This window comes from Botryllus schlosseri, chromosome 2 (assembly GCF_051294905.1).
Source record: "Botryllus schlosseri isolate E-star chromosome 2, Bs_hap1, whole genome shotgun sequence".
In the NCBI taxonomy this organism is placed as follows: Eukaryota; Metazoa; Chordata; class Ascidiacea; order Stolidobranchia; family Styelidae; genus Botryllus; species Botryllus schlosseri.
The window spans coordinates 34,431,851-34,447,234 of record NC_137237.1 but is presented as its reverse complement, the minus strand read 5'-3'; the positions used below and the strand labels follow the sequence as shown (position 1 = coordinate 34,447,234).

At 42.9% G+C, this 15,384-nt stretch overlaps 1 protein-coding gene and 3 long non-coding RNA genes across 5 annotated transcripts in view; 3 read left to right on the top strand and 1 right to left on the bottom strand.

Annotated features, from left to right (window-relative positions):
- LOC145458918 (uncharacterized) overlaps window positions 1-15,384 on the top strand; it is a 462,825-nt gene that overhangs the window by 279,656 nt on the left and 167,785 nt on the right. The gene's annotated exons all lie outside the window — the stretch shown is intronic.
- The window catches only part of LOC145458912 (uncharacterized), a 482,198-nt gene that overhangs the window by 308,249 nt on the left and 158,565 nt on the right, over window positions 1-15,384 (bottom strand). The window lies entirely within an intron of this gene.
- LOC145458768 (uncharacterized) overlaps window positions 1-15,384 on the top strand; it is a 211,314-nt gene that overhangs the window by 165,714 nt on the left and 30,216 nt on the right. The window lies entirely within an intron of this gene.
- On the top strand, window positions 3,300-14,996 carry LOC145458900 (uncharacterized). Of its 2 annotated transcripts, XR_013921225.1 has the most exons (3): window positions 3,300-4,275; window positions 4,658-4,791; window positions 14,800-14,996. It is a non-coding gene; the product is annotated as an uncharacterized LOC145458900 (long non-coding RNA). The 2 variants fall into 2 exon arrangements; XR_013921224.1 differs by lacking the exon at window positions 3,300-4,275 and having other exon boundaries at window positions 4,458-4,791.

The window sequence follows — 15,384 nt, the reverse complement described above, 5'->3', positions numbered from 1 at the left end:
CGCACTTTGCGGAGTAGCATGTAGCATACTTTATATATCTTCGTGTGTCCCGAAACGGTAGTTGCCGGAGTTAACAGTTCCCAACCCCCATACTGAACTGACACTCCTACAGACTCAATCAACCCAACGACCTCGGGCTACACTAGTGTATCTACTGGTCATGTTGTATTCTCATAATTGAGAATGCAGTTAATTCAATAATGGGTATTTTCGGAATAAATTTTTTTCGTGATACCGATAACAAAATCAAGACATGAACGGACACCAAATCGCGCGAAACGCGAAGAAAAATTTTAGGTTGCATATACTTTTGCCCCAAAATACTCTAATATCTATTGATTTTACGAAAATTTTCAATAAATTTGGGGGGGGCGACCGCCCCTTTCGCCCCCCCTGGCTACGCCAGTGATCGTATAGCTCGTAATATCCAATATTTAGATTCTAGATATTTTGTTGTCCAATCCCTTCTATTATCTCACTTGAGCTTAGCTCATACGTATAGCCTACTTGATCATAACCTAACTAAACAACCAATGTCATCATCATCATTGGTTTATTAGCAATTTTTATCAGTTCAATACACCACAAAAATGCGATACAATGAAAAGAAAGGAAGGTGCTGTCGAAGCGACTTGGAGTAGTCTATGGAATCAGACACCCACCTTGGCCTAGGCGATATAAAGAGGAGGCATGCACACTAAATGATGAGTAGAAGAAGATAGTATAGAAAAAAGCAAGCGACAACAAATGGGGTGGCATGTAATGGAAGGCGAGATCGATAGGTCAGGTCGGGGTCCGGTAATGTTGAGGATGGGCCGCATACCATTCAAACTTGACATGGGACAAACAATTTTTCTCTACGGGTCATAGGTGTTCGGCAAGAGAATAATTCAATTGAGTACTTTTGGGCTGTCATAAAATACGTTTCGTGGGAGTGGCATACTACAAAATGTGTCCAAATTGAGTATACTGAGAGCGGCTAGTTAAACGTTGTAGCCCACTTCGATTCAAATTTGCGTTTGTTAAATTCAATAAGTATATTATAGATGGCATAAGACATGACCTTATAAGGAAGCATCTTATTCGTCCATTGCTTTGTGTTGCTCTCTACGCACTCTTCACGGATGCTTGATAGATATGCCCTAAAATCATCAGCTATCAGCTACAGGCATTCCCCAGTAATTCTTATTTCTGAGACCTCTTCTGATCGGTGGAAGGTGATGCGGCATCAATCAAAATTAAGCACCGGTATATGATGAACTATGGCATTTAAATATATTTAGTATAATTGCCGTTGTTAAAAAAAAATTGGAATTATCAGCACAAATTTAACGTATTTCGAGTTAAGGAAACATCATTTCTCTCAGACGGCTTCGCGCCCCCTTTCAGACGCTTTCACGCCCCCTCCCAGTTTGAGATCCACTGCTCTAATCAATTCGTTTGCTGTCAATGTATATATGATATACCGACAGAGGCTCAGTAAAAGCAGGCTGCGCGATCGTAGAAAGACTCACACCGATCATATCAGCGTGCCGAGGACATGTATATACTTACAGTAACAGTGACATGGATTATTACTTTTGCTTGGAGTCACGAGTCTATCCACATTTTTGAAATGCCGAGAAAAGCCAAGTTAAGTCAGTTTTGCAAAGTGAATCGAGTCAAGTCAAGTCATCTGAAAGAGTTGACTCGAGTACTTCTAACACTGGCACATAGTATCTTGATAATCGCATTGACGTAGGACAGTGTTTCTCAACTGGGTGTCCGCGAAGCATTTTCAAGGGGTCTGCGAAACCTCCAAATTTGCAAAATGGTAAATAGCCTGATTTGTATTTTTTTGTAAATTGAAGAAATCGCTTCATAACTGCTAAAACTTCCGATCTCGCATAAACAGAACCGGCCGCCATCACAGATGAAATGGCCTATTCTACTGTGTCAACTCATTATAATTGCCAAATTGCCAATGAGCTACTGATAAACAAACATATTTTTGTTTAGAGATGTTGGCGTTTTCGAAAAAAATTGTTTGTAAAAATCCATTTTCCCCTGTGATAAATCACGATTCCAGAAAAACTTCAAGATGAGTTGCTGAATAGAATTTACTAGGCAGAACTTTATATGTTCATTAAAGATCTGTTTCTCAATTACGCTGCCATATATGTTGCGATCACACCCAATGGTGTCGTCAGAAGCGTTACGCGTTATTACTATATTCGCCCCACCTATCTTTGTGGAAAGGAATTTTCGGCACTCCTTCACATAAAATCGACGACGTGGCTTTTCAAGACACGACCGCGTATATCAAGAAATGCAGCTACAGAATTTGCTTTGAAATACTAAGTCTTCGTAATTTCTAAGTAAATAATATGATGCCCTTTTCCAGAATGGTCAATTTGTTGCTGTTTATCAGCATTCAATAGTTAATATTTACGCAAGACAGATGACGGTTGCACGAATATTGGACAAAATTCAAACTAAAACTGTGTGAGGGGTCCGTATCGGTTCAAAGGGGTCCACGACGATAAAAAGGTTAAGAACCACTGACGTAGCACATTGTGACGTATATACCAAGGAGTCAGATTGGTGTTGAACTGTCGGTTAATATAACGCTTAACGCTTTTAATATGTCACATCACCATTCCCTTATTATATTCTGAGACGTATATGAATAAACAAATCAACGTATTATATCGAATAGTAGACAGCTAGGCCCTCGTCAAATAACAATGAGATATAACGGCGTAACCGTTCGAATACGTAGCGATATATACTTTTTTCCGACCACTAGTGGTAAAACAAATTTTTCAAGCCCTACAGTTATCTGATTTTGTCCGATACCGATAAACCGAAGACTGGCACTTTCCCTGTTAACCCAGATATATTCAGTCGAAATTCAAAAGATGTGGTATCTAGCTTAAGGCGCATTATTTGAATAGCTTCACTGCCATAGCTATACTTGGATATGAAATAAACTGAACGGCTGCATCTAGCCCCCTGCCGTTGTCAGTTTAGCTGAAGCACATTCTAATCCTCAGACGCCCTCCTACTGCGTTGTCAGATCACGATACATACCTCTAATGGCCGAGACCAACATTTCTTTCGAAGTTGGATATCAACTCGATATATATAACAGTGGTTGTATAACCGTTCTCAATCCAATACCTTTTTCCGAAAATGTGATGGTGTGTCGCTTCGTATTACGAGGCACCCTAGATAATAAGACGATGAACGATACGGATAAAGTTGCATCGGATACTACACTGTAAAAAATCTGGTGGATTTACTGGAAAATCTCTGTAAATTTTGCAACGAATTACCGGTAGCTGCCAATAACTGTTCGTAGCTTGTAATTTCACATTTTGATATGTATTATTACCTCAATTTAGCTCTAAAGTCAAGTTACCAGAATTTCTTCGCAAAATTACTGACAGTTACTCGTTTCTGAAGTTTACCAGGCTATTGGCAAAATTCATTAGCCTGAAAATCTCTGCAGCCAATGTATACGTGGAAATGAATGATACTGATATCATTCTCGTGGTGATTTGACCTGATTCAACCTCGATCACGAGACTGGGGTCTGTCATACGGAAATTGTTGGCCCTAGTACCAATTTCAGTATAGTACAATAGTACATAGTAGGGTAAAAGAAACAACTGACAATCGTAGATAGCCAATATATTATATTATAAGGCTATGCCTATACGGCCGGTCTCGCTGGTTACATTCGTTGTCACGGATAGGACTGATGAGTTAGAATATCAGTTTAGGATGTATAATATTGTTCAGGAAACTAGAAATATTAGCGCCGCATGCTAAGTTGACCATTCGTTGATGGCGAACAAGGCGACCTGTAAAAGGTTACCGTTACGCGTTACTGCTTTTTCTGAGATTTGTAGTAAACAACCAATGCACAATTGTGACATCACAAGCAGCGTCTGGTTAAGTAAGTACGGTAAGTAGTGACAACACATGGAATAAAAATCAATTTATACGCAATTAGATGACAAAGAAAGGAACTAGATATAATGAAAAATGTTTCTGTATGAAAAAAACGACCTGAATCAACCATTATAACGCAGTGGCCAGTAAATATTATTGGTCGCATGTCAGCGGATGAATACCACTTATTTCGAAATCGTTAGAGTGTCGTCGTATCGTCGCCTGGCCATTATTGAGGTCTGAGCAACGGGTGAAGCGAAGCTTGTTGGCTTGAAGAAAGTGGACACGAACGTTGAAGATTCCTAGGAATGCTGATTGGGATACGCATCGTAAAAGGTACAGTACTACATAGTATTCGTTACCGTGAATATCTACGACTGTGCACACCACCGGGATGACTTTGATTTCATGATTGAAATACTTCATCGCCGCATTCTCTGTTCTATTTAGGGATGTTAGTCGACCTATATACTGACCTGTGACACCACATACTCGCGGATTAGTTAAAACTGTTGGCATGTTCATGTCATTTTTGGGCCATAGCATAGAATAGAGATGTTTCCATCCACTGCTGGATTTGTTTGGCACACATGCCACCTCAAATGAGGAACCTTTTGCTTCAATACATAATATCAGTGGTTCTCAACCTGGGGAACGCGAGAAATTGACTAAGTCTGTATGAATTCTGACTAAACATGTGTTTCGCTACCATTTTCAGAAGACGATTGTTGAAGATGAAACTTATTTCGGATTCAAGAAAGCTCGCCAAATTCAAACTCCAGCAGTCGTCGCGTTCAACTTCATTCAAGCAAATTTTTGATATTTGTTGAAGATTTAGAGGAATTCCCACGTGTAAGTCATTCATTACTTCATAGCTTTGGCAGTAGCCTAAAGCTCGTTGCGCTGGGTAGCTGTTGTTAATAGCTGGCGAACTGCACTGCGTAAGACAAACTTGGATGCAATATAGGTTGCTCGGTTTCACACTCAATTAAGCTACCCTATATCAACACAATTTAATTCAATTCCAAAACTGATCAAATTGGGCATGGTAGTACAGAACGACGCCTTGTTCTCTGTAGTCACTACCAGCATTAGGATTAGTCTCAGTGCAACCGACCTTGAAGCAAATTGATGTCCTGTCCAATGTTTTTTTGCTATTTTCAAACAAGTTTGGGGAAATTTGTCAAAAATCTTAAAGACTGGAATACGTATTCAAACTTGGCGTAAGACATACTGTGGTGATTATTGTTTCTTCGTGATCTCACCAACTGTGTTGATTACCCGCATTTGTGTTGATTACCCGCATCTTACCTTACCTATATATATTGAGTGTTTTGTGTGCCGCGTTTAGTTGCTTGAGTCATCATTTAGTTAATAAAAACCAAACTTGCGTTGAGGTCGTAGTACGTTTTCAGTACAATTTTATTAACTAAACGAACGTTGTTGTCTTTTCCGTAAAAGACATGGCTGCTTACAACGAGAAGCTAATCCGCGTACCAGTGTTGGAAGTGTTACCACGTGCGGTGGATTCGCAGAAGGTTTTCAACCATTGGAAGCGTATGTTGGAGAGCTATATTGAAGCCGTTGAGCAATCAAGAAATGCCGGCTCCGCATCGTCTGGGAGTGGGTCAGATTCACCCCACTTTCCGCCATCAATAAGATCGCTATTTTGGGTGGATACATGTCTGCTGAGATATTTTCGTATATCGAAGATAAGGAGAACTACCTTGAAGCAATGGAGAAATTGAAGAAGATGTATGTCAAGAAGAACAATACTATTTACGCTCGTCATAACCTCTCGACCAGAAAACAAATGACGAGTGAGAGCGTATCTGAATTTGCACAAGAATTGTTAACATTGGGCAAGAAATGCGAGTTCAAGCCGGTTACCGCAGAAACGCATTTGGAAGAATCTGTACGCGATGCGTTCATTTCTGGATTGCGATCAGCATCTAATAGCTGTTCCTCGCTGTCCAACACTAGCCTACTGTGCCCGCTTACATTCGTAAAGCAAAGTTGCGTGCCTTACTGGATTCCGGAGCTTTGGAAAATTACATGGATTCTAAAGTAGCCGCTTCGCTTGGGTTGAAAGGCAGAGGACTGCAAACCATGATCAAACTCGCTTCAGGATAATTCGCCGCCGAAGTCAACGGTTTCGTTTGTGTTCCTGTGGATTTGGGCAATCGAATATATAAGTCTGTTCGGTTCGGCGTTCTCGACGATCTTTGTTGCGATTTGGTTCTAGGCCATAATTTCTTCGCAAAGCATAAAAGAGTTGTTTTTGAATTCAGTGGCGATGGAGATCTAACCATCAACAGCGGCAGAGCAAGTGGCGGTGGCGATGGGATGGTCACAAATGAGAGCGTTGACGGGAGCGCTGATACAGCAGCAGCTTCTGATGCCTGTAATGTGATAGCTGCTAAAGTGGTTGAGACGCCGTGTATTTTTCGGTTTGTAGGTGGAAACGTGCAGCCCTTGGCTACCAAGTCCAGAAACTACAGTAATGATGACAAGGTGTTTATACGTGACGAAGTCTCAAAACTTTTGGAATCTGGAGTGATTGAACCTTCCTCGTCTCCGTGGAGAGCTCAGGTATTGGTGGTAAAGGACTCCAGACACAAGAAGAGATTGGTCGTTGATTACTCTCAAACAATCAACCGCTATACTCCGCCAGATGCGTATCCGCTTCCGAAGATTGAAAACGTTGTAAATGAAGTAGCTCGAGGTAATTGGTACAGTGCGATAGATTTGAAGTCCGCTTACCATCAGGTACCTCTTGGAAGTAATGATAAGCCTTTTACTGCATTCGAAGCTTGCGGTCGTCTATATAAATTTTGCAGGCTTCCCTTTGGAGTCACTAATGGAGTTGCTGCGTTTCAACGCTTTATTGACAGATTTATAGAAGGCAACGGACTGAAAGGCACTGTCGCTTATCTAGACGACATTACCATTTATGGCGATACAAAGCAACAGTATGATGAACGTTTGGAAGCTTTTATAACCGCCGCGAAGGTTTGTGATCTAACTCTGAATGTTAACAAGTGCAAGTTCTGTGTTAAGGAATTGTCCATTTTGGGACACCTCGTCGCTCACGACTCCATAAAGCCTGATCCTGCTCATTTGAAGCCTCTAGTTGACTTACCTGCGCCTTCTGACGGAAAAAGTTTGAAACGTTGTCTGGGAATGTTTTCTTACTACTCGAAGTGGATATCGAATTTTTCCGGTAAAATTGGTCCGCTATGTAACAACGATTTGACATTTCCCTTAAGCAGTGAAGCCTTGATGGCATTTCGGCAATTGAAGAACGATCTCCTACGGTCAAGTCTCGGTTGTATTCTGGAGGATGAAGAATTTACCATCGAGTGCGATGCTTCTGAATTCGCCATTGCTGCAATACTCAGCCAAAGAGGGAGACCGGTAGCGTTTGCGCACAGAACGCTGAACAAGCATGAGAAGAGGTACGCTGCCGTAGAAAAAGAAGCAGCTGCCATTATTGAGGCAGTACGTAAGTGGGGATATTTACTTCATATAAAGCCGTTTACCTTGATCACGGATCAAAAGGCACTGTCCTTCATATTCGCGAAATCTCATCGCAGTAAGATAAAGAATACAAAATTGTCCTTGTGGAAACTCGAATTGAGTGCATTCAAATACCGCATCAAACATCGACCAGGTAAAGACAACGTAGCCGCCGATTCGATGTCGAGAGTTTGTGCCTTTACAGGATCGAGCTTACGGAATATTCACGTAACACTGTCGCACCCAGGAGTGCGACGGATGATGCACTTCGTTCGAGCTAAATGTTTACCTTTTTCCACAGAAGAAATAAAGAAGGAGTGCCGAGATTGCCCAGAACGTGCTGAAATTAAACCTCGATTTTACAGACCAGAAGCTTATACTCTCGTCAAAGCTATTAGGGCATGGGATCGCGTGAGTATAGATTTCAAGGGACCAGTCGCTGGAAAGCGACCTTACTTGCTTGTTGTAATCGACGAATTCAGTCGTTTTCCTTTCGTCTTCCCATGCGCCGATATGACGTCGCAGACTGTTATTAGCTGTTTATCGTCATTGTTCGCTTTGTTTGGATTACCTGGCTATGTACATAGTGACAGGGGAAAGTCTTTTCTCTCTAAAGATGTCCACGAGTTTTTGATCCGAAAGGGTGTTGCGACCAGTCGTACCGTACCACTCCTTATCACCCTACGGGTAACAGTCAATGTGAGCGGGCTAATCAGACGATATGGAGGTCAATTAAACTTTTACTCGCATCTCACAAATTGCCAGAGAGCGCTTGGGAAGTGGTGTTAGCAGACGCCTTACACTCTATAAGGTCATTATTATGTACTGCCACCGGAGTGACTCCGCATGAACGTTTCTTTTCATTTTGTCGTCGATCGATGCACGGCCAATCTATTCCAGATTGGATGATAACCAGCAAAAATGCGCTCCTGAGGAAATTTGTCCGAAATAAAAGCGATCCTCTCTGCGAATCTGTCGAACTCATTGAAGTAAATCCAAAGTATGCTCTTGTAAAGCGCCGAGACGGTCGTGAAAGTACGGTATCTGTGAAAGACCTTGCTCCGTGCCCTCCTCGTGAACGAACAGAATCCTGTATGGTTATGGCTCATACCGTCACACATGACTTGTGTTCATGCTAACAAAGACTTTTGTGTCAACTCACTGGAGTTGAAGGTAGTGACAAGTGCAAGTTTCGGTTAAGTCTTTCGTTGCTTTATTTACAGCTTAATCATTTATTTGAGTATAAAACTCACTAATAAATGCATAATTGTACATGATTAAACTTCATACACCTGGATAACGGATATGCCTGTCGGTCAATGCCCTCTTCCGAATTGCGGATTCCAGACTGCTGATACTGAAGCTGCCATCGCTGCTGCAGAGTTGAACATTCATGCTATGGTACACCAGACGGCCACACAACATAATGACAGTGTCGCACGTCAAAAACTTCCCAGCATGGAACGCCCTGTAGTCTCTCGAGATACGACTGCTGAGGATTGGCATGTATTCCTTCGCAAATGGGAATTATTTAAAGGGGGCACGAATATGCCGGCAGATCAAATCACTAATCAGCTCTGGCAATGCTGCGAATCTGCGTTACAAACAGACCTTTACAAACAAGTTGATGATGTGTCTCGGATAAGTGAGGACGAACTTCTGGCTACCATTAAGGCCTTAGCTGTTATGAATATAGCAGCAAGTGTTCGCAAGGCCAATCTATTCTGTTGTCGCCAGGATCGTGATCAACCTATTCGGTCGTTTGCTGCTCAGGTCCACGGAATAGCTCGTACCTGCACATTTGCTATGAAGTGCACGCGACAAGACTGTGATCAGATAGTCAACTATTCTGATGACATCGTCAAACATGTTGTGATATCAGGCATAGCAGATGAAGATATTCGGCGAGATATCCTCAGTTTACCTGACCTGGACGACAGGACTCTGCCAGAGACTATTAAAGTGATTGAAACCAAAGAAATGGCGTCTCGTGCTATCTCTGTTAGTAGCCAGAGTTTCGGATCATTCGATAACACCGGAACTGTCGCGTCTAATGTGCCAAAAGTCCAAGATGCACCGCCATCGGCCAACCTTGATGTCATGATACGATGTCGTTCTTGTGGCAAGAAAATTAAAAAATTCAAGTACATTAAGGGACGATTCGGGAAAAAATTCTTGAAAGAATTCGTACAATGCTCAGAATGCTGGAAAACAGAGAGAAAAGTATCATCTGCATCTAGCCCGTCTGGACATATGGCATCTCTTTCAACACTTGACCGCCATAATGAACATGCATCGACAACGCGTAATGCTACTCCGCGTGGACATCAGTCGTCGTTCAAGCACTACATCTTCGATGGAACAAAGGGGTGGTTAGCAAAGGAATCAAAACCGCAACCGACTGTGGAATTGCAGGTATGGACTGATACTCGAGATTATGATCAATTCAATATCCCATGTCCACAAATGTCGTCTAGGGCAGTAAAAGGTGTTGCGGACAGTGGTGCCCAGTCGTCTTTGATGGGCCTAACAATGTTCTTAGCATGTGGGCTTACTGAGAACTGTCTATTACCCGTAACTAAACGTATGCTTGCTGCTAATGAAGAGGGCATAAATATTCTGGGTGCAGTATTCCTTCGAATGTCTGGTAAAATGCGCAATGGACATCGCATAGCAACAGCCGAGATGGTTTATGTAACAGACTCGACTGATTTGTTCTACATGAGCAGAGGTGCAATGGAGCAATTGCATATTATTGGCCCGGATTTCCCTACGGTTGGCGCTGCCGCAATTACTGCTCCGGCCTCTACAAAGGAATATTCAAACACCAATAGTAATCAACGCTCGTGTGAATGCCTAAAACGCTCGTTGCCTCCTAGTTCGCCCACTGAGCTCCCATTCACGCCATGTGTGGAAAATAACGAAAAGATGAAACAATGGCTTCTACTGCGATTTAGTTCGTCAACATTCAACAAGTGCAAACATCAAACGTTGCCTTCCATGTCTGGAACACCCATATCCATTCATGTTGATCCAGATGCAAAGCCAGCAGCAGTCCACACACCTTCTCAAGTGCCTATTCACTGGCGTGATGCAGTTAAGAAACAATTGGATGATGACGTGCGTCTTGGTGTCATTGAAAAAGTTGAACCCAATACGCCGACAAAGTGGTGTCATCGAGCAATATGGGTTCGTAAAAGCGATGGAAGTCCTCGCAGAGTAATCGACTTCCAATCCCTCAACCGCCATTGCTCCCGGGACACGCACCATCGTTCCACCATTTCATCAGGCCCGTTCCATCCCACCCGATACTTTCAGATCGGTTACTGACGCCTGGAATGGCTACCATTCGGTACCAGTCAGAGAAGATGATCGCCACTTACTCACGTTCATCACTGAATTTGGCAGATATAGATACCGAGTGGCCCCACAAGGTTTCATAGCAAGCGGGGATGGATACACTCATCGATATGATCGGATAATCGCTGATGTGCCTAGAAAGACAAAGTGCGTCGACGACACAGTGTTATGGGATGACAGTCTGTCTGAACATTGGTGGAGAATGATTCATTATCTCGAACTGATGGGACGCAATGGCATCATTCTTAACCCTTCGAAATTTCAATTTCCATGTAAGCATATTGAATTTGCAGGATTCGAGATTACGGCAGACGACGTACGTCCACTTCCAAAATATTTGGAATCCATCGCCTGTTTCCCAAGGCCACAGAATCTGTCAGACATACGGTCGTGGTTTGGACTTGTGAACCAAGTCTCCCATTATGGCAAACTTACCGACATGATGGCACCATTCAAGAGCTTACTTAGCCCGAAATCTTCTTTCACGTGGACCAATGAACTCGATGAGGCGTTTGCAGAGTCAAAACCTGAGATTATTCAAGCAATCCGAAATGGGGTGCGCATTTTTGACCCGAAGCGAAAAACTTGCTTGAATCCCGACTGGTCGAAAACGGGCATTGGGTACTGGCTGCGTCAAAAATACTGCGAGTGCGAATCTATGACGCCTGATTGCTGTCCCAATGGCTGGAAAATTACTCTGGCAGGTTCCCGATTCTTACGTGATTCAGAAAGACGATACGCTCCGATTGAAGGTGAAGCCCTTGCTGTGGCATGGTCACTGGAGGATACCAAGTTCTTTACCCTTGGCTGTGATGACCTTGTTATCGCTACCGATCACAAACCGCTGATCAAAATCTTCGGGGACAAATCGTTGGACGATATTACAAACACTAGAATATTCCGCCTGAAGCAGCGTACGATGTCCTGGCGCTTTCGTATTTTTCATGTTCCAGGTAAATCCATACCGGCATCGGATGCGTTCTCGAGGCACCCCGCATCACTGGACACGACTCACTGGTCCTCCCTGGACCCAGTCGATTGTGTGGCGGCAGGTCACGATGAAAACAACCAGCTAGAGACATCTATTATTGCAGCTACAAGGGCATCTCTGAACGCCATTGAAGTCATTTCATGGGAGGATGTGCGAAAAGCTACCCTATGCGATGATACTCTCAGTAAGCTGCAGGAATACATCGTCTCAGGATTCTCACGTGGATCGGATCAGTTGCCGTTTCAGGTCCAAGCATATTGGCGCTATCGTGGTAAGCTTTCTATTGTTGATGATGTCGCATGTATGATGATCGAGTTGTTATACCGTCAATTCTGAGGAAACCAATATGTGACACCCTTCATTCTGCTCACCAAGGTATCAATGCCATGTCACAGAGAGCTCAAGCTACTGTTTTCTGGCCCGGTATGTCGGCTTGCATTGCAAGAACGCGGGCACAATGTGATGCGTGTAGCAGGTCCGCACCGAGCCAGCCGCATTTGCCCCCTTGTGATCCTTACGTACCGACATACCCCTTTCAGGCTATTGCCGCAGATTACTGCACTGTTGCAGGTCACCAGTATCTCGTAGCCATCGATCGTTTCAGCAATTGGCCTGAAATCTTTCATATCAAGCCTGGCACTCAAACCTCTGGTGCACTTGGACTGCAAGATGCTTTACGGAACTACTTCATGACATTCGGCGTTGTAGAAGAACTGAGCAGCGATGGCGGACCTGAATTCACCGCTCATAGCACGCAAGATTTCCTACGTCGATGGGGTGTTCGGCACAGACTGTCTTCAGCATACAATGCTCGATCAAATGGCCGGGCTGAAATTGCGGTCAAGTCAATTAAACGACTTATCACTGGAAATATATCACAGGATGGTGAGCTCCGAACCGACTCATTTGTACGAGCCGTGTTACAGTTCAGAAACTGTCCTGATCCAGACAATGGCCTGTCTCCAGCTCAAATCGTTTTTGGAAGACCTTTGAAAGACGCTCTGCCATTCAAGAAAGTAGGTTCAGTCTTCAACGGACATATCGTAAGACCGATGTGGACAAAGCTATGGCAAACAAGAGAACGTACATTACGTACCAGGTTCGCTAAGCAGCTCGAATCTTTGCGACCACGCACTCATAATCTGGCACCCCTTGAAGTGGGGGACATATGTCGTGTACAAAATCAACATGGACGTTTCCCTCTTCGATGGGACAAGACCGGTATGATTGTTCAGTGTAACGGCAATGACCAGTATCTTGTTAAGATTGATGGGTCCGGGAGATTGACTTTGCGAAACAGACAGTACCTTCGTAAAGTACAGCCATTCTGTCGATATGCTGAAAAGCGGCATGGTACGGAAACTTTATCACCCGTGCCGACACCTGAGTCACCGCATGTTGATGGTGCGAATCCCGCGCAGAGGATTCTCAATGACGCTCACGAGGAAGAAGACTGCAACGACCAGCCTGTGGATGATGTTGACGATGCGTACATGGATGATGACTCTCCTGGCACTTCACCATCAACCAGCGCTGATGGTGGCCGCAAGTCAAACCGTGTCAAAAATCCTCCACTTTGGCACAAAGACTATGTCCTGGGCGCGTTGTATTCATATTGATGCATGTTTATTGTTGCGCCTTTTTCTTTTCAACTCCTCAAGTTGTGCCTTTATCGGAGTTGTGGGGGGATGTATGGTTATGGCTCATACCGTCACACATGACTTGTGTTCATGCTAACAAAGACGTTTGTGTCAACTCACTGGAGTTGAAGGTAGTGACAAGTGCAAGTTTCGGTTAAGTCTTTCGTTGCTTTATTTACAGCTTAATCATTTATTTGAGTATAAAACTCACTAATAAATGCATAATTGTACAAATCCTTGCGTTCAAAGTCCGAAACTGAGGAAGATATGGAGATTCCGGAGCGTGAGCCTGAACAAGTGGTCGAAGAATCGATTCAGTCGGATGAGAAAGAACGCACGAACACCGATTCTCACGTAGATCGCTCAGACGACGATGGCAGTCCGATGCCTGCAGTATCTCTCCGTCGATCTACTCGCATCCGTCGGCCTCCTGATAGATACGGAGATTGGGCCTAAATTATTTTGTTTGTAGCTTAAAAATTTGTCATTTGTAACGATTTATTTATAGTGTAGTCTTATTTTTAAGGAGGGGTGATTGTGGTGATTATTGTTTCTTCATGATCTCACCAACTGTGAAGATTACACGCATTTGTGTTGATTACCCGCATCTTACCTTACCTATATATATTGAGTGTTTTATGTGCCGCGTTTAGTTGCTTGAGTCTTCATTTAGTTAATAAAAACCAAACTTGCGTTGAGGTCGTAGTACGTTTTCAGTACACATACCATACGTATACTATTAGATCTGAGATGGGCACCTACTGCCGTGAATGGGAATTTGTGCGGCTGTCAACACCTAATTCAATTAGTATGTGTTAGCATCCGTCGACATGCAAATTGAAATTACTAATTCACTCCCAATTTTTTTTTTAATTTTATTTATTCTCGAAATTTTCTTCGCGCTCCACGCAACATAACTTAATTTTTCGATTCTAATATAGTAGCGCCCTTCTAAATCTGAGCAGGAATCAGAATCGTGTGCTCCTCACGAAATAAATTTTTTTATGGTACATTTGGGCGATTTCAATATATATCCACTACCGATACGATGGACAATTCTGATCGGGGGGTCAAGAAATAACAGCATGCAATATAGTGCATGACTAATAATAATTGGCCCACACGAAGATGCAATATGATTTATAACTTGCCTGCTGCATTTGATAAAGTGAGTCATGAATCTCTGCTATATCATGTAAAAGACGGAGCTGACACCACACAATGTACCAGTACCGGTACTTCAAAAATTGTTATATTTTTGTTACCCTATTTGTCTTAGTAGTCTTTATAATGTCATGTCTAGGATAGAACTTTGCTTAATATAGCGACTTACGCATGTATTCTTTTTAGTGGAACTGCAAGATACTAGCTACACAGAAGGAATGAGGACGAGAAAAAGAAACAATTGGAAGTTTGGCCGATGGTGGGAGACCACTCGTGTTACTGCATGTCTCCTAAAGAAAAATTAGACCTCCAGCAGCAATACTTTTCCATCGATAATCTTCTCATCGTGAATCATGAATGAATATACAGTTTGTATCAATGTCGTTTGGGGGTGTGGAGAAGCTTTTGCGATATTTTAGCATCGGGTTGCTTTGCGATAGGTATGGGATGTACGTGAATTCACAAGCTGGTATGTAATCCTGATTTACACAGACAGCATGTATGTAGGTAGGCGGTAAAATGACACTCTGAGTGGCAAATGTAGAGTGTACAATGTAGATTGGATATACTGGAGGTGACTGTAACATTACAATCAGGCGTGTAAAGTGAGATTGCCGGACGAGTGTAACTTAAATTTACATTGACTAACGGTAAAGTTAAATTACCACGAAATGTCTGGCTACCGTGCTTCCAAACATTTCGCGGTAAATCGAGTTTTTTTTTACAGTGTACATTGATGATTTATTTGCGCGATTAGGAAGGCAGCTGACG